The sequence below is a fragment of the Anser brachyrhynchus genome (genome assembly GCF_964034855.1).
Source record: "Anser brachyrhynchus genome assembly, chromosome: 1".
In the NCBI taxonomy this organism is placed as follows: Eukaryota; Metazoa; Chordata; class Aves; order Anseriformes; family Anatidae; genus Anser; species Anser brachyrhynchus.
Window position 1 is genome coordinate 163273679 of NC_137694.1, and position 26389 is coordinate 163300067.

General features: G+C 37.7%; 1 protein-coding gene and 1 long non-coding RNA gene across 2 annotated transcripts in view; one reads left to right on the forward strand and one right to left on the reverse strand.

Moving 5' to 3' along the window:
• Positions 1–26389, reverse strand: part of LOC308187793 (uncharacterized protein) — a 219623-nt gene that overhangs the window by 184930 nt on the left and 8304 nt on the right. The window lies entirely within an intron of this gene.
• On the forward strand, positions 2307–7815 carry LOC308187814. The gene is made up of 3 exons (XR_013944941.1): positions 2307–4056; positions 6213–6248; positions 6899–7815. It is a non-coding gene; the product is annotated as an uncharacterized lncRNA (long non-coding RNA).

Here is a 26389-nt window from a genome sequence, read left to right on the forward strand (position 1 = left end):
TTTTTTTTTTTTCTCACACAGGCCAAGAACAACATAAAAATATAATCAGAGACTGGTTGAAGTTAGAAGGTACCTCTGGATGTCATCTGGTTGAACCCTCCTGCTCTAGCAGAACCACCTACAGCCAAATGCATGGATCATAGCATCTGTTGAATACGTCCAAGTATGGAGACTTGGAGACTCTATGACCTTTGTGGGCAGCCTGGGCAACCTGTTCCACTGCACAGTTGTAGTTACCCAAGATCTACGAACTAATATTTTTATTTTTATTTTTTCCTGAGTTTTATAATTACTCAAGATTCAAATGCTTATGCTTTGCATTTTATGTGTCTCTTCATTACTACACCAGTGCTGAAACTCACATCAAGTATTATGTGAATCTCTCATACAATTCACTGTGGTACAAGGGTATAAGGACAATGGAATTCTCACAGGTATGGTTATTATTAAAAGGATTATGTTTTACAGAACAGTCCCATGGATATCTAGAATAATATGGGATACTTTTTCTGTAGATGAGGTGGGATTCATTGGACAAGGTTTCATATGCAAAGTTGCCATAATCTACTGTTATTTGATGAGTACATAAGGACTATGGCGTGAATGTCATAGGGTAAGTAGGAACATAGACTTTCCTTTTGCTATTGAAGAAGCATTTGTTTGTAGTGCCAAATTATCATACAGGTTATAAATTCTATATATTTTCAAGTAACAGTATAAACTTTGTTTAGTCCCATGGGGCCTTTTAATAGCATGTAAACAGAATCCTGATTACACAGGGGTAGTTAGCTGGATGAGTAACCAAGAATAAAGGGAAAAATATTGCAGAAAAAAAAAAAAAAAAGTAATGGAGTTTTTCAATGTAGATACCTTCCGTACCTTCTGTGCTGACAATACAGGTAGCTGAGGCTCTCATGCTTGCCAGCAGAAATATTTACCTGTATGAGATGATGAGGGGAGCAAACTCTTTAAATATTCAAGATTGGCACCAAACAGAAGTCATTTATTTTTTTCTTCTTCTTTCTAAAAGTTGGGCATAGAGGCAGATAAGGAACATTCAGAGGAAAATGAGAAGTTGCTCTGAACCGCTAGTTTCCAGCTCTAAGACTGTCAATACAACCCATGGAAAAAAGTAAAATGATTTGCATAGCTTCACTGAGTTATATTGCCAGTCTTAGATTTGGAGCCTTTAATCTGGAAACAGAAAAATCAGCAATATCTGGGAGCCAAATTTTATGTTCAAGCATTCTTTGGATTTGCTTCACATATAATTTTCATTGCTTAAACTTGTAACTAACAGTGTTATTAATTTGAACTATCTTTAGATATTTACTACACAGCCTACATATGAACTGATATTTATGACATTATTTTATAGAGTGTAAGAAACATAAGAGGAAAAAAATTAACTCATTCTACTCTAGAAATCTAAATCAAGTCAGGAGTCATACTGTATAAATGTGTTTCTCTAGAGAAACTGCAGCTGGGGTAATTATAGACATTTATACTGCTTATATCAAAATTTATGTAAAATGATCCCACACTAAAAGTCTTGATAAATAAAACTTTTTGTTTGTTGTAATATCACATCTATTTTGTAACAGTAGTCAATAAGTGAGAAGGATGTCCTATGAGTCTAGGGCCTGTTTACATATTCTACAGCTCCTTGGTTTACCTCTCACCTGCCTGCCTGCCTGTAGCTTGCTGTCATATGTTAAATGTATCAAGGTCACACCATCCAGACCATGTAAAACACTGTAAACAGCAGAGAAACCACAGAGACATATTGGAAAAATTCTGGTACAATATATCATATTTAATGTGTTAGATTTCTTAACTGGTAAAAATGCAAAATGGCAGGGCAGGATTGTCATTATTCAAGTCCCATGATGTTACAGTATAAAGACAGACTGTAATCATAGACATCTTATTATGTTTGATTTAAAGAAAAATCAACTGACAAAAAGATACTAATAAATCTTGGAGATTAGGGTTACAAATTTCAAGTTCATTTTCATAGTATGCTGTAACAATACCTGAATCAGAAACCAGCTCAGTACTTCACAGGAGCCTCCTAACAGGAATACTTCCTTCACAGGAGCAGGAGTGTTGACAGATCAATCTTTCCTAAAACACTCAACCTGATTTAATTATTTTCTACCTCTAATGATGATGAATAGTTATTTGAACCTAACTGAAGAAGATTAGGGTCAACACTTGTGGTTTAACCCAGCAGGAAGCTAAGCACCACAAAGCTGTTTGTGTACTCCCGCCCCCCTGAGTGGGATGGGGAAGAGAATTAAAAGGGTAAAAATGTGAGAACTCATGAGTTCAGATAAAGACAGTGGAGAAGAGAAGAGAAGAGAAGAGAAGAGAAGAGAAGAGAAGAGAAGAGAAGAGAAGAGAAGAGAAGAGAAGAGAAGAGAAAAGAGAAGAGAAGAGAAGAGAAGAGAAGAGAAGAGAAGAGAAGAGAAGAGAAGAGAAGAGAAGAGAAGAGAAGAGAAGAGAAGAGAAGAGAAGAGAAGAGAAGAGAAGAGAAGAGAAGAGAAGAGAAGAGAAGAGAAGAGAAGAGAAGAGAAGAGAAGAGAAGAGAAGAGAAGAGAAGAGAAGAGAAGAGAAGAGAAGAGAAGAGAAGAGAAGAGAAGAGAAGAGAAGAGAAGAGCGAAGTGATTCACAATGTAATTGCTCATCGCCATCTGACTGATGCCCAGACAGTCCCCTTGCAATGGTCCCCAGGCCAAATCCCCCCACTTTTATTGATGAGCATGAGATCAAATGAAATACTTCTTTGGACAGTTTGGGTCAGCTGTCCTGGCTGTGTCCTCTCACAGATTCTTGTGCACCCCCAGCCTTCTTGCCAGCAGGATAACATGAGAAGCAAAAATTCCTTGACTTAGTATAAGCACTGCTCAGCAACAACTAAAACATTAGAGTGTTTTCAACTTTATTTTCTTCTTAAGTACAAGACCTAGTACCATATCAGATACTATGAAGAAAATGAACTCCATTGCAGCTGAAACCAGGAAAACGCTGAACGTTTTTGAAAACTTAGGCGTTTGCTTCTCAAATAATGCTATAGACCATCCATAAATTATTTACTAGTCTGATAGCCATAAAGATGTTGTCATCTTTTATTAATTTCTGTTTTGTCTCACTTACGTGTAATTAAAGTTTCCTATTTAATATTTTATACTACGTATTGAAAAACTGTTTTCCTTTGTGACTTTTGTGACTATTTCTTGAAACTGTCTTGCTGTTTTTTATACTTTTCCCAGTATATTAACCCCTGCAAGTAGATGTCATTGATAAACTTTCTTTTCCTCCGTCCCTCCCTTCCTTTTGTTAAGGGATACTTCTGTTTACCCTAGCAGAATGGGTCTCCCCAGGCATCCGGGATTTACTCAGAGAGTCAACTTTTAATTAAAGCAACAGGAATTTAATGGTACCCATATATCACCTTGAGCTGTGTGCCTCCAAGGAGGGACCCTGCTCAAAACTTTTCATGATACATGTGTAATTTTTATTTTTTTTTTTTTAATCTGTTATTGTCCAATCAGTTCTCAACACATATGCATTATGTTCCTACAGATAGGCAGTTCTTTGTTGCAGGACAGGATGGCTTCTGTTATCTCCCCAGGCAGGATGTCTTCTGTTATCCAAACAGGATCTGATCTGGCACTGTCTTTGGTCAAACTGTCCCCTCTTCCCCATCAGCACCACCCAGGACCCCCACATTCACCATTGCTCAATCACCACCACATATCAGGTTCAGGTGATACAGAACTGATACTGTTGCCTAAGGCTTCACTAAATTTACTCTACTAATGTGAAACAATACCTACCTGAATTCCTTAAATACCAGCAGCTTGTTTCCCTGTTTCCCTTTCCCTTTCCCTCTCTCTCTCTCTCTTTAATTCTCAAGCAAGTAAATATTAATCTGAAACTGAGCTCAAGCAAAAATCTAAAACTTTAAACCATAGCAGCTACAAGAAGAAAGTAGAAGCCAGAATCAACAAATTACCCAATATTCTGCTTGAAGTTATCTTTTCCAATGCTGTAAGTGACAATTCTGCATCATTCAGCTGCGTAGGAGGGAGAGAAGTTTTGGGCTGAAGAAGAGAACTTTGTTTAGATCAGGAAATCTGGTATAGTAACTACTATATCATATAGTACTACTATAATATCTTCACATAAAAAAAAAAAAGTTAATTATAAAGCAAATTTATTTTGCATAAATTCCCTGTGAAACATGTGCATTGTTTTTTTTTTTTTTTAATTTAAATGTCTTTTTCAGAAGAAAGAAAAAATAAAGTCTTGCTTTATTTGAAAATATTAAGATACATTAAGCTAAAATATCATTATACTTCACAGTTTAGGTGACATTTCTCACAAAGGCATGGAGAAATTCTAGCTTTTTTTTTTTTTTTTTACTCAGTAATTCTTTAAATATTTGCTTGAGATGTCTTAAAAGATCTTCTCCAGAAGTAGATAATAGGGAGTTTCTGAATATTTAAAAAAAATTTAAAATGCTTTCAGTTTAGGCCCTGTAAATGACTTTTCATTTTCAGACATTTTAATCATTGTTTCTGTATGTCTTTAGAAGCATAGATTCATTTTATGGATTTATTCCTTCAGTCTTACTAATTAATAACAACATTGGGCACATAATTTTAGGAATACCAAAATTCTTTCTTTCACACCAAATAAACTAGTAAGCAACTTTATAACTGAAAAAAAAAAAAAAAAAACAAACAACTTGTTATTAAAAAAAATCACAATTATTTAATATAACCTTAGAATTTGGAAATGGATTTCATGCAAATAAATACATTTTCCATTGTCTTGCAAACATATATATGTATATTTTTTTCCTTTTACAGGTCATTTAAACTCCATAATGTTTTGGGACATGCATGTTCCAAAGACATGCATGGAAAGTACTTTGCACGTACTTTAAAATGACCTATGGCAGTGGTTTTATATCATCATTAATAGGTCAGGAAATACATCACATTTCAGTAGAAACCCATTCAATTTAATAAGAAAAAGTGCTTGCAAAACTTGAGGTTTTGTATTTGACTCACCAAAAATTTTGTATACGGTGCAATGTAATTTATATTCATATTTTGTTTTGCAAGTAGCATCACTTCTGACAGAATCCTTCTACATGAAATGGAAAATATTAAATATCTGCTTTCTCAGGAAAATACTAGTCTATGGCTTGCCATAACATATATGAAATACAATATTATATTGTGAATAGTGGGTAGACAAAAGTCAGACTGATAGAAAAACCTATTGTAAGAATTACAGTCTTAGAAGGACACATTAAAAATGTTTCCAGTCCTTCTTTTCTCTATTTTCGTACTTACATAGTGCATCAAGATGTTATATATAGTGTCTTAAAAAGAATGTAATGAATTCATATGTGGGAGTGTTTACTCCAAGCATACATGTTGATTTCTAAGTCAAGAGAAGAGCTAAACACTTGTATGAGGTGATGTAGAATGGGGAGGATTGTCAAGGATTTAACAAAATAAGGCAGAAAGCTGCTCTTTTTCTTCTCCAGTGACATATTCAAATACTTCACTCAGAGACAGGAAAACAACAAGAAGACAACAAGCCATTGCTTTCTTTTCCATTATAATATGAAATTAGCCATATCACTGAAATCAGTAGATGTAAAAACATTCACTATTCAGAGGAAAGAAAAAAAAAAGTAGGGGAATGTTATTTATGCATCTTTCTTATGCTGGCTAATTGTTGAGCATGCATCTTCATTCTAGAGGACTTAAATATATTTGGTTCCCCCAAATATCCTGATGAGAAGAAAACAAGAACCAACTGTTGGATGTTTTGATTTAAGGAGACCCCCAAAATCTCCTATGTTATCTTACGTATTTTATTCATTAACATCACTTTAAGAGTCTTCTATATTTATAGTTCTATTTTTTTGTGAAGGTGAATGTTTCACATCAGAAAAATGGAGTCTGGGTTTTCATTTTGAAAAGAAAGATTTGGAAAAAAAAAAAAAGAAAAAAAAAGAATTATTTTCAATGCTAATAATTTTCCAGTTAAGTCATCAAATCAAAATTAAGTTATTCTAATATTCCAATCTAATTGTTCATGTCCAGCTGCATTCCTGCAGGAATGGTTATCTGCAGTTACTACTAAAGACTTTAAAAAGCACTCCATAATTTCCTTCTTTACAGCTCTACTCCCAACCTGAGTTTCAAGCACCTGGTGAGGTAAATAGCTTTGTTTATTTATTTATTTATTTATTCCTGTTTTGTGTTACTTCCAATCAGAAATGGAAGCATAAAAGAGAATAATTACTATATTTTCTTATTTACAGGGGTCCAAAGATAATACTTTTGTTTGTATATACACTTCATCCTGCCCTTGAGAACTCATTATTTTTATATGTGTTAAATGAAGAGGCTATACTAAAGAAATATGGTAGATCACCTTTGACATATGAATGTATGAAGTGGTTGTGTTCAGTACAATGAACAATGGTCTCATCATTATTAATTGTGCCACAGCTGCTAATGCTTCAAAAAGGGAATGACAAAAAGAAACATTGAAAAAAATATGAAATAGTTACATAAAAGATTTATGGAAAGAGATTTCTGAATGTAAAGAGCTCTGAAAGTGCTTAAAGAAAAACGGATTTAGGGTCACAGAGGCTTTCGGGGTGGCAGTGTGATTTAGAAGAGGCATGTAATATGAGGGTATATTATGAATGTTATAAAATTTAAAGACAAATAATTTGAGGTAGCAAAACAAGTTATTAGGAGGATAGGAAGTTAGGAATAGAATACTTAACGGTACTTTTGAGCAAGTAGGATCGTAACAAGTCCCTGTTCTAAATATCACTATCATATCTCATTTAAAGGTATGGTGAAAGTTCTGGGAAAAGTTGCCCAGGAAGGCTGTGGAATTGCCACCTTGGAGATGCTCAAAACTCACCTGCATAAGACTCTGAACAACATGATCTAACTTCAGAGTTAGCTTGACTGGAGCATAACGTTAGAGCAGATGACCTCCAGGAGCTCCTTCCAATCCAATTTATTCTATGATGCTATGATTCAGTTTGTCACAGACTGTTCTGAAACACTTGGCAGGATAAAAGTTTTAAGAAATTAACATATTGTTCCATAAAAGATTTTTTTTTTTCCAAAGGATGTTTAAGTACATAGTATATAAGAAAGTTGAATAAGGACCACATTTCTGATCTGTAAGCAATTCTACATTTTCTTGTGCTATTCCTTTCCTGCATATGATTAAAAAAAAAAAAAAGGCATACAAAAAAGACCATTTTTTGAAATTTCCCAAAAAGCAAAATTCTGAAAACAACAGTAGCAACAATAAAAGTATCCATAGCAATTAAAACATCTCCCTCTGCAGAACCATTTTCACAATATTCTCTTTTAATAGTATTTTAAAACAGAACCATTACCTTTTTCTTTCCCAAATGCTCCAAATATAATTTGCTGTTTGTGCCAATGTTCTGCTACATTCCATTCCATGCTTAAATGAGCACTCCTACAGAAATTTGATTCCTAATATTTCTGAGCAAATGATAGAAAACTGAAACACCTCAACAACTATTTAATCTTTGCTGTCTCTAAAATTCGATTAGAAAAACCTTCTGTCAATCAAAACTTTTGTTTGTTTGTTTGTTTTAGGAAAAAAATACTTATTCTAAGATTTATCTCTATAATTAAAGCACAAGAACATAAAGCTGAAAAAACTGTTTTTAATTGTCTTTCACAAATACACAAATCATTTATATAAACTATTAAAAGGCTTTTGTTCAGCTTAAATAATATCTTGGAAGCTACTGTTACATTTCATCATAACTTTCAGAGAATTGATATTTACTCCTCTGTCATTGAGTTTTAAGTATGTATAACTAATATACCAGGTATTAATTTGCCAAAATATGTTAAAGTAATGTAATCATTTGAAAAACACTTTTTGTAGATACAGGATCTGCTTCTGAAAAACTATATTTAGAGCTGTATGTAACTACCAGTAAATAACCACAAAAACAGCAAAACAGCTCTCCTTCTTGACAGTGATACTTAGCACTGGATGATATATATTTCAGTGATAAAGTTGTTAAATTTACAGACAAGATAAACATGTCCGTTGAATCCACACATATATACAAGAATGGATAGTTCAATTTATTATAGGTAAGACTAATATTCTTAAATTCATTAGCCTACACTACGTAGAAGATAGGTAACATAATAGTTGTTTTTTGTTTTTTTGTTTGTTTGTTTTTCTCATGACCATAGTCTAAAAATTTCAAAATAATAATGCCAAGGTCAACAGATTTCTCTTCCTCACTATTGAATGCTTAGTGATAGAGCATTTCATAATAAAAGTCATCATGAAGACAGGCAGGAAGGGTGTCTTTATTTTATTTTATTTTTAGGAGAAAACATGTTCTGGTCCTTTTAAGGCTTCTTAAACAGCCAATCTCAATTTGTAAGAAATTCTCCTGATGAATAAATTGTACTTTTTATGTTCCATTCAGGGTAGAAAAATATATTCTTAGGAAAAAAAACACATTGGTAGTCACAATGTGTTCTGGGTTATGTATTGTATATAAATTGGTCTGTTTCTAGCTTGTTATTAAAAGCAGGAGAAAAAAGAGGAAGAAGTAAAAACATTTTTTCAAGTGTTAGCAGCTGCAGAAAGTATATATTATCTAAAAGAATTTCAGACAGAGGTAAAATTTCAGCCTTTCAGGGTGTTACAAACTCAATCTGCTTTATGTAATGATATGCTGAAATGATAAAATGACAGCTAAACTCCAAAACCTGAAAGGTTTGTATATTAACTTTTAGATATAATGTAAAGCCTTCATTAACTTTGAATCTTTTCCAGATGGAACTAAAGAGCAGAATAGCATAAATCAGATGCTTACCCTCAGAGGATAACCTCCTACTGTCACTGAAGTCTCAGTGACTGAAATCTAGGGGATGATAAGTGTATTTTTATTTAAATAACATTGTGATGTTTGCAGTACATTAGGGACAGATATGACCTTGCGTTTTATGTGCAGTATTCCTGTCTACAACTGCTTCCTTTAGTGTTCAGTTGTGATGGCAGTTACATGATGTGATACTGATTTTGGCCAAGACAGGTTCTTCTTCATCCCCAGGTTCAAATGCTCAGGTTCACAGGTTCTTTCCTTATTTTTATGCTTGGGCATATGTGTAGCTGCATTACCTCTTCTTCTAAATCATTAGGTGGTATATGTTTCCCATGTTAGCTTTTAGTAATTGGATCCTTCCATTCAAGAACTATAATCTTAGAGTCTTCTATGTCTTTGTTGTCACAATAATATTTTACCATCTTAGCACTATAAACTTTAAATAGTTTTATTAATTTTCAGTAGCTGGTTATATATATATATATACACATATATTTGGTTTTCTTCCATTTTCTTTTGCCGTCTGGTATTCTTTGGATGATTTGCACATCCAGAAGCCCTTCTGTCCTCCAGACTCCTAAACAAACAGACTCCTAAACAGTTTTCCATTCTGTTTTCTCATGGTGAAGCAAGATAGACTGTAACATAACCTACATCAACCTTTCCCCCACAAAGACCATCTACATAATCTTTTGCTAAAATGAAAGAGTCATAATAGATACTCTGTTAAGCTCTATCTTTTTTTGTTTGTTTGTTTGTTTGAAAGGTAAGATACTTTACATTTACTTCTGGATCAGAGTATTCTCAAGGCTGCTACAATGTATTGTAAGTTAAAATTATAGCTTCTGTTACAGTTTCCTGTTCATGTCTTCTTGAGTTGTGCAATTAGTAAAGACTTCATTATCTATGAACAGTTAGTTCCATTTGAACTCATCTAAAATGTTTAATTAAAAAATGAATCTTTTGATTCTATTGTTCCTTTAACTTTTATTATGAAAAAGTATATATATTAAAATATATAAGAAAAATATTAAATATATATATTTTTTGTGGTCCTTCATCTTCAGTAGCTCCTTCTGTGCAAAACCATTAAGGAGATTCACAGGATAAGTAATAGTGTATACAGATAGTTTTTGCTTTTTCCTATATGGGCATGAAGAAGATGCAAGTCTGCTAGGGCTGGGAAGTTCTTACTAATCTTAGTTCCCAATTGTCTGTCCTATAGAAGATCGGGTACTGGAGTTGAGGGAGAGTAGAGAAGATATTTGAACTATCTCAGGAAACTGAAATTGTGCTTTCAAACTTTTTTTTTTTTTTGCTTTTTTTTTTTTTTTTCCCCAAGTGGAGATGTCTGTTAAAAGAAAAGTTCTCAGTGAAGATGAGTGGTGGAGAACATTATCATTAAATTCTAATAAGAGAGTGCAAAAAGTTATCTACAAAACAAATTGAATTACTCTTCTGAATGAAGAACTGAGATGAGTGATAGAGTTGACTTCAAAACCAGAAGGGAGGAAAATCAGTATCAGGCAGTGTGGCAGTGATTTTTAAGATGACAAGGAGAAGTTAGAAACATATGGCTGAGAGGGAAGCATATTGCTAAGGGAAAAGGCTGTAGCTGAGATCATTTTCCTAGTGTTTTGGGCAGACTGATTTCTAAAGTCTGGGAAGGTACTTCAAGCCAAGTACTTCAAATATAGAGCAATCAACAGTTTATTTTACCAGCCAAACCAGATGTGCATTGATGGGAAGTTTAGAGCCTGGCAAACTTGCTAGATTCTGTCCTGCAGCTGCTGGAGCTTCAAGGGGATGAACAATCTGTAGTCAATTCAAAAGCAGTTGCTTTGGTCCAAAGGTGAAGTGACAGTTTAATGTGCCAGTCATGTCAGTGTAGGCTTTGTAGCAAAATAAAATACATACCTTGGAATTTTGCAGTCTGAATGGATTCAGGATGATGATAACCTCTAGAACAATTTTGGTTATGGTTGACTTTTTTTTTTCTCTTTTACTTTTTCTTTTCCTTTTATTTTATTTATTTGTTTTTAATGTCATGAGGACATCTCTATTTAATTAATATTTCAAATATATTTGCTTTTCTTTTTTATTCAGTGTTGTTCATAACTTATCATATCTGATGAATACTAAGGAAGTCAAACCACTCTTCCGCGTAAAAAGATCCTGCAGCATAAGCAGATAATGCAAAAGGCTCTGTGCCAAGACACTGCTAAGACGGCAAATGGTATAGAAGAGCATGCCAAGGAATATGAACTTCCTAACAAAGTGCAGTCATCTTTCCAGTGATTCTGAATACATTAGAGTTGATGATTTACATGCATATACCTATCTGCACTTCCTTTTTGCCCTAAGCCTTTTGTTTAGATCAAACACCCTCTTCTGAATAAAATGATGGTCTACTGCAAAAGGAATACCAGTAACTAAGATAAACACAAAAAGAACCATACAGAAGAGTCCAGAAAGGAAAGAAACCATTAAAATGTTATCAGCTAAACATGTGAGGAAGGAATTAAAGACCAAGAAGGAACTAGGAGGACTGAAGTCAATAATCCTAGAGGCAGTTCTCAGTTGTTCTCTAAGAAGGAGAAATTGGAAGTCCGGTTAAATGCATAATGATAATATTTCCTACAGCCTAGTGGCCTAGCATACTGCTGTGCTTTGCAGCCATCCTCATCATCCTGCATAAATTCTAGGTTTCCAAACCTTAGTCAAGAGAATTCAGAAATACTATATAATATAGTGCTGAGTGGAGCAATAAGTACTGAGGGAGCTGGCAGGTGTGATTGTGAGGCCAGTCTCTATAATCTTGCTTGTTTGTGGCAACAGGGAGAAATGTCTGAAGATAAGAAGAAAGCAAATATCACTCCTATCTCCAAGAGGGGCAGGAGGGAGGACCCAGGGAACTACAGGCTGGTCAGCATCACCTCAGTCCCTGTGAAGGTGATGGAACAGCTAACACTGCAAACCACTTGTAGGCACATGAATGTGAAGAAAATCATCAGGAGTAGTCAGCATGGATTCACCAAGGGGAAGTCATGCCTGACTAACCTGATAAGCTTCCATAATGAAATCACCAGCCTGATGGATGAGGTGGATATTGTCCTCCTGGACTTCACTAAGACCTTTCATATCATTCCCCATAAGATCCTCATACAGAAGCTGTTGAAGTATGGACTGGATGAGCAGAGAGTGAGGGAGATGGAAAACTGGCTGAACATCCAGGCCCAGATAGTAGGGGTCAGTGGTTCAATACTGAGTCCAGTTCTGTTTAATATCTTCATTAATGATTTGGATCATATGATAGAGTGCAGCCTCAGTAAATTTGTAGATGACATGAAATTATGGATGAGTTCACCAAAAGGCTGTTCTTCCATCCAGAGGGACCTTGACAGGCTGAAAAAATAGGCTGACAAGAATGTCATGAAGTTCAACAAGAAGTGCAGATCGTGCACCTTGGGAGGGACAACCTCAGACATTAGTACATGATTCCACTAACAAGGTTAATGGTATTCTTGGCTGCATCAGGCAAAGTATCTCCAACAGGTCAAGAGACATGCTCCTTGTTCCTTCTGTTCTTTGTGTGTTTGTTTGTTTGTTTGTTTGTTTTTTGAGGTTCAACAAGGTGACATGGACGGTGGGATTGAGTGTACCCTCATCCAGTTTACCAATGACACCAACTGTGTGGTGTGGTTGACATGCTGGAGGGAAGGGTTGCCATCCAGAGGGACCTAGACAGGCTTGAGAGGTGGGCCTGTGCAAATCTCATGAAGTTCAACATGGCCAAGTGCAATGTCCTGCGTCTGGGCTGGGGTAATCCCAATTACAAACAGACTGAGAGAAGAATGGATTGGAAGCAGCCCTGAGGAGAAGAGAAGGACCTGGGGGTATTTGTTGACAAGAAGCTTGCCATGAGCCAGTAATGTGTGCTTGCAGCCCAGAAAGCCAACCGTATCCCAGGCTGCATCAAAAGAAAAAAGGTCAAGGGAGGTGATTCTCTCCCTCTGCTCTGCTCTCATAATACCCCACCTGGAGTACTGTTTTCAGATCTGGGGCCCCCCATCACAAGGACATGGACCTATTAGAACAAGTCCAAAGGAGGGACACAAAGATGATAAAAGTGCTGGAGTATCTCTCCTGTGAAGACAGGCTGAGATAGGGGTTTTCAGCATGGAGAAGAGAAGGCTCCAGGGAGACTTTATAGTGGACTTCTAGTACGTAAAGGGGACCTACAGGAAAGCTGAGGAGGGACTCTTAGTCAGCAAGTGTAGTGATAGGAAAAGGAGTAGTTTCTTTAAACTTAAAGAAGGTAGATTTAGATTAGACATAAGGAAGAAATTATTTACTGTGACGGTGATGAGGCACTGGAACAGGTTGCCTAGAGAAGCTGTGGGTGTCCCATCCCTGGAAGTGTTCAAGGCCAGGTTGGGTGGGGCTTTGAGAAAGTTGGTCTAGAGGGTTGTGTCCCTGCCCACGACGGAGAAGGTAGGGGTGGAGTTAAATTACCTTCAAGGTCCCTTCCAACCCAAACCATTCTATGATTCTATGATTTAAATGAGTAATTGTGCTTCGTACATTAGTTATAGACGGAGTACCACCTCTAGTTCTGCACTAGTCAATACTAGAGAGACATGGACATACTGGAGAGAGTCCAAGGGAGAGCCACCAAGATGATCGAGGGAATGGATCACATCTCTTATGAGGCTGAGAGAGCTGGGATAGTTCCGCCTGGAGAAGAGGATGCTCAGGGAGGATCTTATCAGTGTCTATAAATACCTGGAAGGAAGGTACAGAAAGGATGGAGCCATGCTCTTGTCTCTGGTGCCCAATGCCAGGACAAAAGGCAATGGGCGCAAACCAGAACACAGGATGTTCCCTTTAAACTTCAGGAAACACTTATTTTCTGTACGGATGATGATGTATTGGAATAGGTTGCCCAGGGAGGCTGTTGCATCTCCTTTCTTGGAGACCTTCAAAATCTGTTTGGATATGATACTGGACAATGTGCTCTAGGTGTCCCTGCTTGATCAGGGGTGTCATAACAGAGGACCTCCAGAAGTCTCTTCTAACCTTAACCATTCTGTGTTTCTTTGTGATTCTGCGAATATATAGACATGACCTCCCCATGGCACCATTCAAAGTAATAATATCTGAACTTCTAAACACACTGCTATCTTTGGAAAATTCTACTCAAAGAGACTTTGGTTAGACTGGAAAAGTATGTCTAAATGATATCCTTATATCTTTCATCTCAAACAGTTATCTTAGTTTAATTTAATTTTATTATTTTTTTTTCATTTGGGTCAAAAAGTGTTCAGCACTGAAATAGAACATTATGATGCAATAGAACAGAAACAAGAAGAAAACATTTGTTTACCATTTACTGTTTTTCTGTACATAAATATTCCTTGGACTAGTGCCTTAATCTTAAACTTATCCTCTCCTTTTTGACTAAGCTTATTTTGTCTTGATCCTGATCATGCTACATTTTATTGCTGGTGTAAATAGAACTGAGTTTTCAAAATATCATGTGAAAACTAAAAATTCCCTTTTCATCAAATTAGTTTAATTTTCTTATTTTAACAGCTGGTGGTCAAACAGAGTTGTTATTCATTGTTTTTTGTTTTATAACAACTCAATAATTACTTCCTTGAGGCATGTTTAGCATGATTTTAATGACCAGGCTCTTGAAGCTCTTGCACTGACCTCTCACAGATGAATTAATCTTATTTTCAGGCACATTGTTCTCTTTAAGATCAAACAGGATTACAAGTTATTAACATGCATCTATAAATCATATATAAATATTTCTGGCCATTTCTTGGTAATCTTGTGGATTTTTTTTTTCTTTAACATAAAACCTAAATATTATGTTGAAGATATTTTTACTGGATAGTTCATAGGTTGCTAAACAGAAAACAGAGAGAGAGTCAAGAAGGGTGAAACAAACAAACAAACAAAAAAAAAAAACAAGCAAGACAATTGGCAAAAGAGAAAAAGGAAAAAAAAATAAAATAAATAAGAAAATGAGGTATCTCAACAGAGTCTGAAAGTGGCCAAATCGTACAAGATGGAGATACCTACAATGGTGTTTAGGTCCTCAGAGACATAAACTTTTTTTTTTTTTTTTTTTTTCTTTGAGACCTAGTAAGTAATGTAAAAGATACAGGGTAGCCTTAACTGTGAATTTCAAATAAGAGATCAATTTTTGTATACATATTTCAAATACATATAAAATGGATTTATTCATTCTGATAAATAAATGTTCATAAAATCCTGAACCTTAAATATTACTGTTTAGTGGAAGACTCCATATTTGAAATTCAAACAATTAGATAGTCTGCATCTCTAAAACACATTGCAAGAACATAAAAGGATGAAAAAGGAAGAAAACACAGAGGAAGAGGAGGTAAAAGACAGAAAGCAGCAAGAGGGAAATAGGGAAAAATAAATGCTCTAGAAGTTATATCTTTATAAAAAATGTATGGAAACAGAAGGCAAGGCAGTTTCCTTTATATAATCAAAATACATTAGTGTTCTGACTTCCTGCCTTTAGGATGCAAGATGAGGAACTCAGGCAGCTCTGGAAGCTGCCTTTGTCTAACCTGATGAAACCATCTAAAAAGAGGTTACAGGCAGAGGGGTCAAACAACACTGGGAAGACTAAAACAATTCTGTGGAAATCCTTTTCAGAAACTTTATTTCACCTTGTATTGTAAAGGATGAAATTTCATCTGTCCCTTTCTGAAATATATTGTTTAAATATAATGTGTTTTGGCATTGAAACAAAAATCAGACTTCCTGTGGGACTCCTAGTCTAATAAGTTCATTAGAATGGTAGAGCTCTCTTTGCTTCAGCCAGTTGTAAAATGACAGCACAGTAACACTAGGAAAAAAAAAAAAAAAAAAAAAAAGCATTCTGTGCCAGTGGGAAAGTAGCTGAAGGACACAGTAATAAATATGATTTAGTTCACTAAATAATTTATTTGTAAACAGTCATGCATGCATATTATGAAGGAGAGATGAAAAAGTGAGAGCAGACCCCTGTCTAATTAAAGAGGTGTATGAGAAGAACAGTCCAAGATATGTACCAAGGTATATTTCTACATTAAATCATCTAAGTGAAAGTTGACCAGAGTTGACTAGGATATCATTACAGTTTTTTGTTGTTATTATTGTTTTCGTTTGTTTCTATGCTTCTGTTTTGTTTGTTTGTTCGTTTTTGTTTTGTGTGTAACTTTTAGAAGAGGCCAATGAAACTTGTCAGTGGATGGGTTTTAGTTTCTTGGTAGCAAAACTTTGAGATATTTTTCTATGAATTACTCTACCTTGAAATGAAGTATTTATTCTCATAGGAATTGTGATATGGTTTAGTATTTCATTCACTTAAAACCACATCCACTTCTGAAGCATTCTCGGGATTTTGTGTATTTGCCTCCTCGAAGAAAAATTCATTCTGTGTTTCCAGAAGACCTACAATGCAGAGAACTCATCTGAGAGGTAAATGTGGTTTTACCTCACCTTTATTTTTCACAGCTGCAAAACTTAAAGATGCTAATTCTTCTTGAAGATCAGAATTAGGGATATACTCAGTTCCATTGTCTCTGTTTCTTTCAATTGTTCACGCGTTTCTCCCAAATCTCCTTTTTTCATTAGTGGTAATAGTGTGTATATTAATTGGGTATAGTTTCCAGATTTTCTATAGCAATTGTTTGTGCGGGTGTAGATAGTTATCTTTAAACTAAATAGTCACTTTTATATAAGTGTCTGAGTCCTGAAATGTCTGAAGAAATGATCCAGTAGACAGTAATAATGAATAAGCCTTTAAAGAGTAGACTAGTTTCAAATCCTCTTTGCTGTACTGTCAAAAATCACATTTTTAAATGTCTTCACTTAGCCTTCATCGCATACACAGATATCACTGGAGATGTGCAAGACGTTACTTTTTATTTAACTGAAAACTGGCATTTCAAAATTTGTACTTGTTCTAAATCAAATAAAGACTTGTTTTTCTGATAATTTCCTTAACATCTTTTTTATACTGTGGAACCCAGAACTGCATGCAGTGTTCACAGTGAGGCCACATGAAATCTAAGTATAGCAAGAGAACTACCTCTTTTGACTTGCTGGCTATGCTACGTTTGATGTATCTCTGAATTCCTTTTGCCCTCTTGGTTGCCAAGGCACACTGCTGACTCATGAGCAGCCTGCTGTCAACCAGCATACACAGATCCCTTTCTGCAGAGGTGCTTTCTAGCAATCTCCCAGTATGGGAGATAATGGATACAACTACCCAAATATTAACAAACATTTAGGATCCACAAGGAAAAAAACAAACAAAACAAAACAAAACTAATTATTTGTTTTAAAGCATAAAGAAAAGAAAAAAAAAAAAAAGAATGCATTATTCAGAAGACTGTATGTTCAAGATTTTTCTCCTTCTCCATCCCTTATTCTTAGAAGCACAATAGCCACCATTAGTGAAACTGATTTGAGATGAATCCAAGATGTACTGCTTGCTGAATGGAAGAGTGTGAGGGCCTCTCCTACTGGCCTCTCCCAGCTGTTTCTGCCCTGACCCATGTTACACCACTATTCTACAGTTTGTTCATCCACCAGCTAGCCTAGTTTAAATACTTATTTTAAATACTTTTCTGAATGAAATAAAATGTATTTAACTCAAAAAAAAAAATTACTTTTATATCTGTATAAAATGGCATTGATGTCACAGACCCATGATGATTTACACTATCCAAATCCTAGTAACCAGGTGTGATTAAACTTTTAGATATAATTTCATTCTAGACAAGAAAATACATCCCTCTTTTGATGTAACAGGAATTGGCAGTTTAAGACACTTATCATTATTAAAATAGATTTTAAAATAGCCTTATTTGGGGTAAATTTAAAAAATCTAAGCTATAAATAAATTTTCATCCTTCGCTTTTTGCATTTACATATAAATGTATTCATATATCTTCCCTTGGAAAGGTTATCACCTTTAGGTTAAACCATAGTAATAGAATTATAGAATCTTAGAATATCCCAAGCTGGAAGGGATCCACAAGGATCAGTGCAACTCCTGGCTCTACACGGGACTACCCAAAAATCAAACCATGTGCCTGAGAGTGTTTTCCAAACGCTTCTTGAACTACGGCAGGCTCGTTGTCATGATCACTTCACTGGGGAGCCTGTTCCAGAGCCCATAACTCTCTCAACGAAGAACCTTTTCCTGATAACCTGAACCTCCCCTGATGCAGCTTCTTGCCATTCCCTTAGATCCTATCACTGGTCACCAGAGAGAAGAGATCACAGAATCACAGAATTAAAGGGGTTGGAAGGGACCTCGAAAGATCATCGGGTCCAACCCCCCTGTCAAACCAGGTTCCCTAGAGAAGGTTGCCCGGGTAGGCGTCCTGACGGGCCTTGAATATCTCCAGAGAAGGGGGCTCCACAACCTCCCTGGGCAGCCTGTTCCAGTGCTCCATCACCCTCACCGTGAAGAAGTTCTTTCGCGTACTGGTGCAGAACTTCCTGTGCTCCATTTTGTGGCCATCGTCCCTTGTCTTGTCCCCACACACCACTGAAAAGAGGTTGGCTAAATCCCTCTGTCTCCCACACTTCAGAAATTTATAAACATTGATAAGATCCCCTCTCAGTCTTCTTTTCTCCAGGCTGAACAGACCTAGGTCTCTCAGCCTTTCCTCATAGGGAAGGTGCCCCAGGCCCTATATCATCTTTTTGGCCCTCTGCTGGACTCTTTCCAGGAGAACCCTGTCTTTTTTGTACCAGGGAGCCCAGAACTGGACACAGTACTCCAGGTGAGGCCTGACCAGGGCAGAGTAGAGGGGGAGGATCACCTCCCTTGACCTGCTGGCCACACTCCTTTTAATGCATGCCAGGATCCCATTGGCCTTCTTGGCCACCAGGGCACACTGCTGGCTCATGGTCAACCTGTCATCCACCAGGACCCCCAGGTCCTTCTCCTCAGAGCTCCTCTCTAGAAGGTCGCCCCAGAGCCTGTACTGATACATGCGGTTTTTCCTTCCCAGGTGCAGGACTCTACACTTGCTCTTATTAAACTTCATATGGTTTCTTCTTGCCCATCTCTCTAGCCTGTCCAGGTCTCACTGAATGGCAGCACAGCCTTCAGGCGTGTCAGCCACTCCTCCCAGCTTCGTGTCTTCAGCGTACTTGCTGAGGGCAGACACTATTCCCTCAGCAAGGTCGTCGATGAAGATGTAGAACAGGACCAGACCCAGCGCCGACCCCTGGGGAACACCACTAGTCACAGGTCTCCAGCCAGACTCTGCGCCGCCGATCACCACCCTCTGAGCTCAGCCAGTCAGCCAGTTCTCAACCCACCTTACTGTCCACTCATCTATCCTACACTTTCTCAGCTTTATTAGCAGGATGTCGTGGGAGACAGTATCAAAAGCCTTGCTAAAGTCAAGGTAGATGACATCCACTGCTCTCCCCCCATCTACCCAGCTGGTGATGCCATCATAGAAGGCAACGAGGTTGGTCGAGCACGACTTCCCCTTGGTGAATCCATGCTGACTACTCTTCATAACCTTCTTCTCTTCCAATTGCTTGGAGATGGCATCCAGAACAAGCTGTTCCACCACCTTTTCAGGGACAGAGGTGAGAGTGACTGGCCTGTAGTTTCCCAGATCCTCCTTCTTGCCCTTCTTGAAGGCTGGAGTGACATTGGCTATCCTCCAGTCTTCAGGCACCTCTCCTTATTCTCCAGGACCTTTCAAAGATGATAGAGAGAGGTAAGGCAATCACCTTCGCTAACTCCCTCAGCACACGTGGATGCATCCTGTCAGGGCCCATGGATTTGTTTGCATTGATCCCACTCAGACACTCCCGAACTACTCCCTTGTCAACCAGAGGGGACCTCTCCATTTCCCAGACTCTTTCTCCTCCCTCCAGGGTCCGGAAGTCCTGGGGGGGGGGGGGTCCTTGAAGCAAAGACCGAAGCAAAGAAAGCATTCAGTATCTCCGCCTTCTCAGTGTCTCCCATTACCAGGACACCCCCCTCATTCAGCAAGGGACCCGCATTATTCCTAGTCTTCCTTTTACTGTTTACATACTTTAAAAAAAAAAAAAAATCTTATTATCCTTTATCTCTTTTGCAAGCTTCATTTCTAGGTGGGCTTTAGCCTTCCTCATCGCATTGCTGCAGGACCTCACAACTCTTCTACACTCCTCCCAAGAGGACAGGCCCTTTTTCCACATTTAATAGACCTTCCTCTTCCTTTTGATCTTGTGGATGAGGTCGTTGCTCATCCATGTAGGTTTCCTGCCCCCTTCCCCAATTTCCTCCTCTTAGGGATGCACCGATCCTGAGCCTGGAAGACGTGCTGTTTAAATGTTGCCCAGCTCTCACAAGCACCCTTGCATTCTAGCAAAGTAGCTCATGAGATACCCCCAAGTAGGTTCCGGAAGAGGTTGAAGGTGGCCCTCTGAAAATCCAGGGTAGCAATCCTGCTTTTTGCCTTACTTCTTCCACCAAGTTCCATCTTGAACTCCGCCATCTCATGGTCACTGCATCCCAAGCTGCCCCCAACCTTCACATCCCTAACAAGCCCATCCCTGTTGGTAAGAACAAGGTCCAGAAGCACCCCTTTCCTCGTCGGCCCCTCCACCACCTGTGTCAGAAAATTATCTTTAACACACTTTAGAAACCGTATGGACTGCGCATGCCTGGCTGAGTTGCTTACCCAACAGATGTCTGGATAATTGAAGTCCCCCATGAGAACCAGCGCCCAGAATCATGAGGCTATTTCCAGCTGTTTGTAGAAGGCCTTGTCGACCTCCTCCTCCTGATCTGGTGACCTGGAGTACACCCCCACAACAGTGTCCCCCATACCATCCCACCCCTTAATTCTCACCCACAAGCTCTCCCCTTGTCCTTCACCCTCCCCCAGGTGGAGCTGGGTTCACTCTAATTGCTCCCTCACATAAAGGACAACTCCTCCCCTGTGGTTCCCCAGCTTGTCTTTTCTAAGAAGGACATAGCCCTCCATGACAGCGTTTCAGTCTTGCGAGCTGTCCCACCACATCTCCGTGATTGCGATGAGATCCTGGCCCTGTGACCAAACACAGATCTCGAGCTCATCCTGTTTATTTCCTATACTTCGTGCATTGGTATACAGGCTCTTCAGGGAAGCAGCAGGCGCAGTTACCCCTGGAGGGATGCAAGAAGATGATTCCGGACAGGGTATTGGGATAATTACTTTCTCTGAGAAGCCCTCAGATGATCCTATGGGACAACTCAGAGGTTTTTCCCTACTATCTTCAACAGTGACAGCGGTGACAACTTCCCCCAGCGCTTCTCAGTCACTTCTAACTCCCCTCCCTTCCCCTGTCAAACCTAGTTTAAAGCCCTGGTAATCAGCCCAGAGAGCTTGCTCCCCAACACACTTGTGCCCCACTTGCTGAGTTGGAGTCGGTCAGCAGCCCACACACCCAGCTTCTCAAAGTGCTGTCCAAGATCAAAATACCCAAAACCTTGGTCCAGACACCGCCCCCTCAGCCAGTCGTTCACCTGTCCCATTCTCCTTCTTCTTTCTGGGTCCCGGTCACCCAGCGGGAGGACAGAGGAGAGCACTGCCTGCACCCCCGATCCTTCAAAAACCTTCCCAGGGATGCAAAGTCCTTTTTAATATTACTCATTTTTCTTTTCAGATCAGCACCTGCCCCTTCATGCCCCCTCGTGAGGAAGCTGTGGGCTGCCATGAGATCTCCCTTCAGTCTACTCTTCTCTAGGCTGAACAATCCAAGTGACTTCAGCTGCTCCTCACACTTCCCCCCCTCTAGACTTTTCACTATCTTTGTAGCCCTCCTTTGGACATGCTCTAATAACTTTTTGTCCTTCTTATACTGTTGTGCCCAAAACTGCACACAGTACTTGAGATGCAGAGAAGAGCAGGCAAATCACTTGACTTAGCAATGCTGTGCTTGATGCACCCCAGGATACGGTTAGCCCTCGTGGCTGCCAGGACACACTGTTAACTCATATTCAAATTGCTGTCCACCAAAATGCCCATATCCCTTTCTGCAGGGCTGCTCCCACAGTCTACATACAGCCAGGATTGCACCTTCCCAGATGCAGGATCCAGCATTCACACTTGTTAAATTTCATATTGTTGATGATTGCGCAGCTCTCTAATTTGTCAAAATCTCTCTTCAAGGCCTCTCCACCCTCAAGGGAGTCAACATCTCCTCCCAATTTGGTATAATCTGCAAACTTACTCAAAAGTCTTTCTAGACTTACATCCAAGTCATCTATGAAAGCATTGAAGAGAACTGGTCCTAAAACGGAGTCCTCGGGAACCCCATTAGTGACTGACTGACAGCCTGATGTAACCCCATATACTATAAACCTTTGAGCCTAACCTGTCAGCCAATTGTTCACCCATAGTATTAAGTTTTTATCTAGCTGTATGCTGTGCATTTTATAGAGAAGGATACTGTGAGGAGCAGTATCAAAAGCTGTTCTGAAATCAAAAAAAAAAAAATGACATCAGCTGGTTTCCCTTGGTCAACTAGATGACCTTGTCATAACAGTAAATTAAGTTTGTTATGCAGTACCTTCAGCTCACGAACCCATACTGGCCATGACCAATGACCATATTGTCCTTCAGGTGTCCTGACAGGCCTGCAATTATTACCAGGGTCTTCTTTCTTGCCCTTCTTAAAAATTAGAATGACACTTGCCATCTTCCAGTTGGCTAGGACATCTCTAGATTTCCAAGACCATTTAAAATAATTGAAAGATCTCACAATGACATCATGCAGCTCTCTGAGTACCCTTGGGCCCCATGGACTTATATGTATCCAACTGTATATTGCAAATTATTAACTGCTCAGAGAGAAATCTTATGCTATGTATGGAAAATACCTAACTACACAGACTCTATTTTTTCTTTGAATACTGTCTTTACTGTTGTCACTGGCTGCCACCCCAGCCCCACAAATGACTCTTTCACCAGTCTTTAGAATTTAGTAATCCTTTTGAAACATATAATAAATCCTTAATAAATAAATAAATAAATAAAAAAGTTGAGTAGATCAAAGTCTTATTTGTTTTGTTTTGTTTTGTTTTGTTTTTCAGAATCTCTATGTTCTTTCCTTTATTTCATTTCCTTCTCTGTATAGATGTGTCTATTCAGTGATATCAAAATGGCAAGCTCCAAATTTGAAGCTCTAAACATTCCTTGTATTATGTCAGACTGATCATAATAAATAAAAAAAAAAAGAACGAGTATGTTCATCTCACCTAACTTTAGAAGTCTGTGTTGTAAAGATCATCTGCACTTCAGCTATTTGTCTAGATTCCCTTTATCATTAACAAAGACAAAAAGAATTATGTTGAAAAATTCATGAGACCTATATTAGGTATCTATTTTCGGAAGAAACAAAAAATTCCTTGAAGATAGTATAGTTGAATTGAATTGAAAGATGAAAAAATGTGGACTAGATGCAGATATGTATATTGTTGATGACTAGTTTGACCAAGTCACTTTAGGCTTCCTTTCTGATTAATACAGGTAAAAAGGAGTAGTATGCTAAAGGGAAGCTTAAAGAGACTAAAAAAGCCCTTTGGGTCAAATTGATATAGTGGACACCATCATCAATTCAGCCAGTGCAGAGACAATGTCTGAAACAATATAATTGGTTCCTGGCTTCTGGAACACTTCTTGTGAAATAAAGGTATATCAAATCCTTGCTGTTTGTAAGCTTATTCATGTTAGGATTAAAAATGGCTTAGAATTCTTGCAAGGAAACATGAAAATCTTCATCAAAATCTGTGTGTATGTTTAACTGTCTCTTACCTTACTTATCCTAGGTGGAGACTTCTGCTTGGGGCATATTAAATTATTTTTGTTCTTGGTGTTCATGCAACTGAATTAAGTTGTGGGTATGAGATTCAGTTCAAAAAAATAAATAAATGAATAAATCAGATGGAGCCCAGAAAACTATTCAGATCAAATTCTAGAGGCATAATTCAGTACCCTCAACATAGGCATCAGAAGCCATTTATGATGCAGAACAGCTGCCCTCCTGATTTCCAGCTTCTCATATGAAAGAGGATATTTTTCTACCATATATTGCCTGTCATTATCTTCTAGCCTCATGCTTATTTCTCATATACCAAAGACATCTAAAAAGACGTTAGAAGCCAATGAATTGCAGCCAAATCCCTTTTGACCATAACAGGAATTGATACTTAGCTCACAGTTCTAGTTTTCTTTTAAGTGTGTCTGAACTGTAGGTTCAATCTTATATTAAACCACTTTGGAATCTGTCCACTTTTGAGCTGACAGAGCCATCGTGTTCCTTGTTTCATAGTTTTGAAACCTATTGTGAAAAAGTGTGTCAGAATTTAGTAACCTTTGCAGCCTCAGTTGTGTGTAAAATCTCTGAATGGACTACAGCCATAAGCTGTAGCAGAGTGGGGCAAGAGAATACAGTTTTTACAAAATACAAGAAAATACATCAAGAGAATACATTTTCCACAAGCCATGGTCACACATGACAACCAAGAAGTTGCTGTTAAATAGTGCTCACCAGTACATTAACTAGTTTTCTACAACCCTAGCCTAGCTGTTTTTCATGCAAATCCTGTGACAACTGACAATGATCTGTTTGGCCTGCTTAAGTATGTCAGGGAAGATCTCACACAAACAGAAGTCTGTTTTTACCAATCTATCTATTCCATCAAAGAAGAAATGGAGACTTTCTCTACTTCAGATCTGAAAATAAATAAATAAACCAGAAAACAAACAAAACAAACCCAACACCAATGTTTCAATGTTTGTTTGAGTTTTTTGTTAGGCAATATATAAATAAAGTGAAATCAAGTGAAGAAGTAACAACAAAAACTAGGTTATTTCTATCTGGTCCACAGAAAATACTATACATATATATAGTAGAACTAACCATGGCTAGAACTATATTATAAGACTTTATTAAACTATGACACAGAATATATTTACCAAGGTCGTCAATATTTTGCCCCTGAGAAAGCAAATAATACCACAAAGATGATCAGAGGGCTAGAGAACCTCTCCTATGAAGAAAGGCTGTGAGAGCTAGGGATATTCACCCTGAGAAACAGAAGGCTCCAGGAAGATATCATTGCATCTTTTCAGTCCTTATAAAAAAGATGGAGAGCAACATTTTGCTCAGGCAGATGATGTCAGGACAAGTGGAAATGGTTTTAAACTAAAGAAGGGAAGATTTACCTTAGATGTTAGAAGGAAATTCTTCACTCATAGGGTGGTGAGTCACTGGAACAGGTTGCCCAGAGAGGTTGTGGGTGCTCCATCCCTGGAGGTGTTCAAGGCCAGGTTGGATGAAGCCCTGGGCAACCTGATTTAGTGGATGGCATCCCTGCCCATGGCAGGGGGGGTGGAACTAGATGATCTTTAAGATCCCTTCCAATTCAAGCTGTTCCATGATTCTATGATTCTGTGATCCATAGGTAACTTTATAATCAGAAAAAAAAAAAGCACTCCATCAAGTCATATGCTTGCTCTTGCAAGACTCTTTCTAACATATTAAAAGTTTTCCTTAGATGATTTACAGCTTTACCTTGTCTTTAAATAAAGAACAAAGACTTTTCCTTTGTTCTAACATTCCTGTATTAAGTCCAAATAAGAGTCTAATGAACTTAGTCTAGTAAGGCTAGTAAGCTTAGTAAGGCATACATTAGCAGACTATTAGCACATCCAGTATATTAGGAAGTATATTGCATGTATCAGTGTATGCAGCAAATTAAAATATTTTAGATAAAGAGATATTTATTTTACACAAACTGTTGAATTATGGGAATAGTGATCCAATATATCCAATACAAACAAAGAGTCAGGCTTTGCCAGGATCTCAGAAGCAAAAGTTTATAAGAAGACAGTTTTTCCATGTGCTTATGACAACTAAATTTGTCCCCAAAGGGAGGGGAAAAAAAAAAAAAAAAAGAAAGTATTATCATTGAAATTATCTCATTTTCAAGGAAACGTCAAGGAGTAAAAAACAAAGGACACAAACACAGTCCTAAAACCAGCAACCAGCAACACCTAAAACCTAAAATCTTAAATGGAGCAGCTATTTGAATTATGTAATATTTATTCTGAACATCCATAAATAGACTTATTTCACATGCATAAAATATATTTAGCCTAAGCCAACTGTCTAGACTTCTAGTCAAAGACCAATGAGAATATCCAGAGAATGAGTTAACTTTTCTTAAACTGAAGATGGAAAGCTGGAGTACCTTTCATTCAGGACAGGGAAAGATTGTGAAATTTGAGAAGATTCCTTTTCCATTATAGGGCTATCTTAGTAAGAACAACATTGCCTTTTTGAAGAACCTCCCTCTCCATCAGCTATTCAGAGAGCCTAAATACTTGCCTT